This window comes from Festucalex cinctus, chromosome 15 (assembly GCF_051991245.1).
Source record: "Festucalex cinctus isolate MCC-2025b chromosome 15, RoL_Fcin_1.0, whole genome shotgun sequence".
NCBI classification, from domain to species: domain Eukaryota; kingdom Metazoa; phylum Chordata; class Actinopteri; order Syngnathiformes; family Syngnathidae; genus Festucalex; species Festucalex cinctus.
The window spans coordinates 20,358,109-20,363,707 of NC_135425.1; positions in this window are offsets into that span (position 1 = coordinate 20,358,109).

The following is a 5,599-nucleotide window of genomic DNA, read 5'->3' on the forward strand; positions in this document are numbered from 1 at the left end:
GTCTGAGAAGTGTGTGTTTTTGTCAGATTATTACCTCTGTTCCTCTGAGCAACTCTTGTTGTTTCTCGTCTAGTCAAGTTTGTTCCACTCACCTCGATGTGAATAAATAGTTAAAATGTTATTTGTGTCTGCGTTTTTGGGATCCAACCTTAGCACATAAGAAGCATAAACAGTATAATAAAACATATTTAGTATTTGTTTCTGACAAGGAAAATAATGTTTTGATTTAAAAGTGAGAACAAATATGGACGATGAAGTTGATATTTGCACATTATAGCTTCCTCTTCATGTAGCTGCGTGAAAAGGAGCTAATATTTGCACAATTTATTGGCGGCAATATTTACTCCCAAATGGTGGGATGAGCCAACGGGCATGAAAAATTCTTGCCGCTCACCTCACAGGCATGAGTATATGCGTACATATGAATTATTCAAATGCTATATAAAAGCGCATGCCCAAATACAGTATATGTAAGTATTATGAAGACATCCATAATTGATTCTAATGCAGCAATGGAAAGTGACCACGGCCGGATAAGAAGGAGATAAGGACCCGAGTCTTTAATGCAATAAGCGCATTGTGTAATGTGTTTTTCCAGAAGTGGTTTAAGGGCGGGAGTTAGGGGAGGTTAGCCTGGTTTAACCCATCATTAGGGTGAGAGCGTGGCATCTAAGGGGGCACTGGGCACCTTCATGTGCAATTACACCCCAAGACCATGTCTTTAATTTCACCCTGCACATTTTTTGCGCGGCGCTTCCCAGTGAGTGACTGAGATGGGTAGTCCCCTTCTTTACTGTGTGGCTTTGCGGTCATCGTATTTTGGGACACTGCATGCGGCGAAGACATACGATAACTTCAGCTGCTATTTCTTGCTAGTGGGATCAGTTTATCTGTAACACCCCTTTCACACTGTTCGTAAAGATGACATTTTCTTCCTTTCTTCTGTGTCATTGTTCTAGATCAGGGGTCAGCAACCTTTGCTGTCAAAAGACATTTTAGGCCAAATAAATAACAAAAAAATTCTGTCTGGAGCTGCAAAACATTTGAATATTGTGTGTTATATATTGGATATAACAAAACAGTGTGTTAGTGTAATGTACTACAGCTGCACAATAAGAGAAAAATATGCAGTATTCAATACTTTGAGATTAATTTTCTTCTACCTTTCATCTAACGTTTTTGGATTTAAAAAATACTGAATTTTTTTCTTTTTGTCAAATTTCTGACATTTTTTGGCAATTTTGCCATATGGTAATTTTCTGGATTACTTATTTTGTTTTTGGACGTTTTATAGCACATTTTCTTTTCTGCCTTAAAAAAAATAAAAATAAATAAAGTGAAATAAAATGTCTGACTTTTTCCCCCCAAAGACATTTTATGGTCTTTTTTTCCTTTGTTTTTGTTTTTTGTTTTTAATTTTTTTTAAAAGACATTTTATCATTACGTTTTGAGCATTTTCTTTTCTGCTTTTTATTTTATTTTGTTCTTTTTTATTTTTTATTTTTTTTTAAAGTCAATTCTCTGACGGATTTGGCAATTTCATGGACATTTTATTGTAATTTCCTGATTTTCATCTTGGACATTTTATGATCACTTTTTGGACATTTTTGGATAAATTTTAAAAAACCTTTTCATCTACCTTTCGTCTCCCTTTTTCTGACAACTTAAAAATTTGGACTCTGACATTTTTTTTTTTTTATATTTAATTTTTTATTTTTTTTATTTCATCATGAATTCACTTAAATAATACGCCAAAGCCTTAGGTTGCAGAGCCCTGTTCTAGATAGTGAGACGAAATGTGAGGACGAATTTCTGCCTTCTGATGTCATCTCAATAGGTGTTTTTCTACCTTTTTTTCCCCATATGCAACTGTATTGAAAATCAACCAGGCACTCTGCGGCTGCCTGTAAATCCTGAAGTTTCTGTTGCTACATAGTGTACCCACAGACTTTTTCAGAGGACTGTGTGAGAAAGTAAGATGAAACCAGTGGAAAAGAGTTTTTCATCAGAAGATTAATGTAATTACAGAAGATGCTTGACTTGATGCAGCTGGTGTGTATGTTTTTTTTTTTTTTTTCTTTTTTTTTTTTTCTTTTCTTCATGTTTAATGCGGTTATGGCGTCTTTCAAATGATTCACGTTTGTGTTTTGGAGAAAGTTTTCAAACAAAGCAGTCCTTTGAAAAGATAATTTTTTCATTCAGATGAAAGATTCAGATTGGTAGTGGTGCACATATGCAAATATGAGCATGAATTCATACTGTATGTGCATGAAGATGAGGGCTGCCTGAGGTTGACGTAAACAGTTTACATTAATATCATATTCATACGGGTGTAAGTGTATGTACAGTACAGTACTGTATATAATTGCACTTCAAGGGGTGCACTTTCAAGTTGCATTAGCTCGTAGTAGTTTGCTTTTCTTTTGTCGAGTGCAACTGCAGATGCTAGCAAGTTTGTGTGCAAGAGAGAAAGTGTTTAGTATGTGAGCGCACTTATTAGCAGACTTCAATGCATTTCTGTTTCAGATCCATTAGCGCTCCTCGTATCGACGTGTTCGCCACCGCCTCCACTCATCTTTAACATGGAGGAAGAGACATGCCCAAGCACAGGTCAAAGTTTACGCACAGCTAGCTGACATTATGGCAGGTTTCACTCTGGAAAAGGCACTTTTTAAATACTGGATTTAAACAAACAAATTACTTCTCAATTTACAGATCAGGGCTTGTCTTCATTTCTGGTGGTGATTTTGTCCTAAACCCGCACCCATCCACCCCCCCCCCCCCAGCCTGTATTTTGCCATTTTGTGTTTGTTTTGTAAACAGCGGGACGTTTCTGTGGAAAGACAGTGTTTACAACCCTTCAGCCAATCGCAGAGCGGGGGGGTGGCGTGTCGCAAACGGGGCCAGGCAAATTTGCCGGCTGCGTGACGTCACTCCTGCAGCAATTTGAAAGCACGCACGGATTGTTGTTGTTTTTTTGTTTTGTTTTTTTCACTCACTCACTCACAGAATCTTACATGTGTAGCCTATCTTTTTTTGTTGTTGTCACGGCTCAGAGCTGACCGACTGAAATACAATCCGTTCACTTCCTGTTTGCTTTGGAATCAATAAAGGTGCTCGTCAGTTAGCCAGGAAATTACTCGGATGCTGCGTAAGTGAGTTGGAAACCATTTTAACACGATTAAAAACAAGGAGGAGGCCGATCATAACCTGAAAATGATCAAGCATAAAAGCTTTTATGGACATGCACGCTGTTGATTGATTGTGAGGCTCACCTGGTCACTGTTAGTACTCATCCCTCACTACACAATGTAATGTTAAAAAAAAAAAATCTGAATGAAAATGTCATTTAAATACTGTCCACATGACATAACATATACATGATACATTTCTTCGTCAATGACATCATTTCCTGGTCTGACGTTACCTGGACTTTGTCTTAGGTGGTTGCTAAGCAAATCTACGCCAACACGATAACACATTTATTGAACAGTCTACATTTTTATCATGCTGGCTATTTTTTACAACGTGCTTTAGCTTTACTGGAAGCGATTATGTTTTAATGCCAGTGTTTGTGATTATGAAAAAAAAAAAGGGCACTTGCTCTCAAACAAACAATTGAGTCCTAAAATGAGGCCTTACGTGGCGTAATTAGTGTAATGATGCTAATATTTTATTCCTGCTGTAGCTTACAGTGGATATTATTTGGTGTACTCTTTGGTGCCATAGATGGCAGAATGAAAATCCAACTAAGTAGTGATTAAAATATAAAGGAAGGTTTTAAAAGAAATCATTTAAATGTCCAACCTTTCATTGTTTTATGAAATCTAATCATTAATAATAATATAGAATTTATTAAATCATTTTTTAATCGCCAGTTTAATTATTTAATAGAATTTGAATTTATTTAGTGATGTTTTAATATTTTCTATTTATTTAAAGGCTTTTAATTTATTAAACTTAGTTCATATTTATCTAATGTTTTTTTTTCATTTATTTGATGGAATTCTTATTTATATCATGTATTTTTAATTAGCTAACAGCATTTGTATTTATTTAGTAGTATTTTTAACATTTATTTATTTGAATGGAATTATCAATTATTTAATGGAATGTTTGTTCATTGGTTTTTTTTTGTACTGTATAATTTGGCTATTTTTGGTGTTTATTTTGTATTTGATTGACATTTGTCATGAGAACAACATTTTAAATTATTAAATGTAATATTTATTTTATTTCATTATAATTCAGTGCCATTAAACAATTACACACGCTATTAAATTGCATTTTTAAGTTTTAAATTAATTAAAAATGGTCGTGAAATACATGCTTATTAAATAGGTTCATCGACTCATCGTAGTTGTTTAGGATTATATTTCAATATGTACCCAAATACTGGCTTTATTTTTTATTTCATTGACGTACCAAAAACTCTCTTGGTGAAATCTTCTCTATGCTAGAAATGAATGTATAAAGTGCGCGCGTCTTGTATGTTATGTTGATGCACATTTGCACATCCTCGAAGGAAGTGGGAGAGAACAATGTGCTTCAGGTTTGACACGCTCTCTTTGGGGACCTCCAGCAGGAAACAGTTTCTAAACAAAAGGCCTAGAAAAACAAATACAAGAGTACACCAGCACCTTTTGAACATAATCAAACAGTAGAACAGAAAGTAGAAAGTCAAGTAACCTTTTGAAGCGAGCTCTCTTGCGCCACCCTAAGGCGCAAATACTCATTACATTTCAAAGGTGTGGGAAAGGGTTAACCCAGATAAATTACAATAATATATAATTAAATGCATTATTTCTAATGTATATATTTTCCCAAATGATTTTTATTTGCTTCACTCTATTTTTGATTGGTTGCATTGCACCTCTTTTCCACTAGAGGGGAGAATGACCCCACGAGAGCTGCCTTAATGATCCCAAGTAGTCGAATATTGCCTTTTTCTGACTCTGTAAAATATTAATCATGCAGTAACAGACTATTTTAAATTATTAACAATATAATAATGTTATATGACATACATATGATATTGGATTCACTCTTTTTCCATTCTTTTATAATCAGCAGTAGAAAAATAAAATGTAGGTTGCACAAAAAGCAGCCGTTTCTCCCATGGACTTGGTTTCTACCAGTGGATTCACAAACTGTGCTGAAATATATTTAAAATGAATTATGATTATATTATTTTAATTATTGTCTCATGTTTTGCGTTTTTTTTTTTTTTTTTTTTTATTAAAGTGCTATACAAATAAAGATGAGTTCAGAAGATGCTAAAGTGCAATAATGGAGCGCTTCCTATATTTCAAAAGTGGAATTAATGTTCGATTTCGACCAGTATTCATCTGCTGGAAGCATTTTTCACATTCTCCTCTGCACTTAACTTAAAAATGACAAAAATAGAGTTAGCCTAGTGGCACCTGTAACAAATTAGTGATGTGTAATAATAATCAATATTTAAATCTAGAGTTATTAATAGCTAATACTACTCAATTTATAAAACAGGTAAAACTATTATTTTAATTTAATTTATATATGTACTGGTCCTATTAATCATAATATATCTATGCAGTGAAATAAAGCTCCCACACCAGCA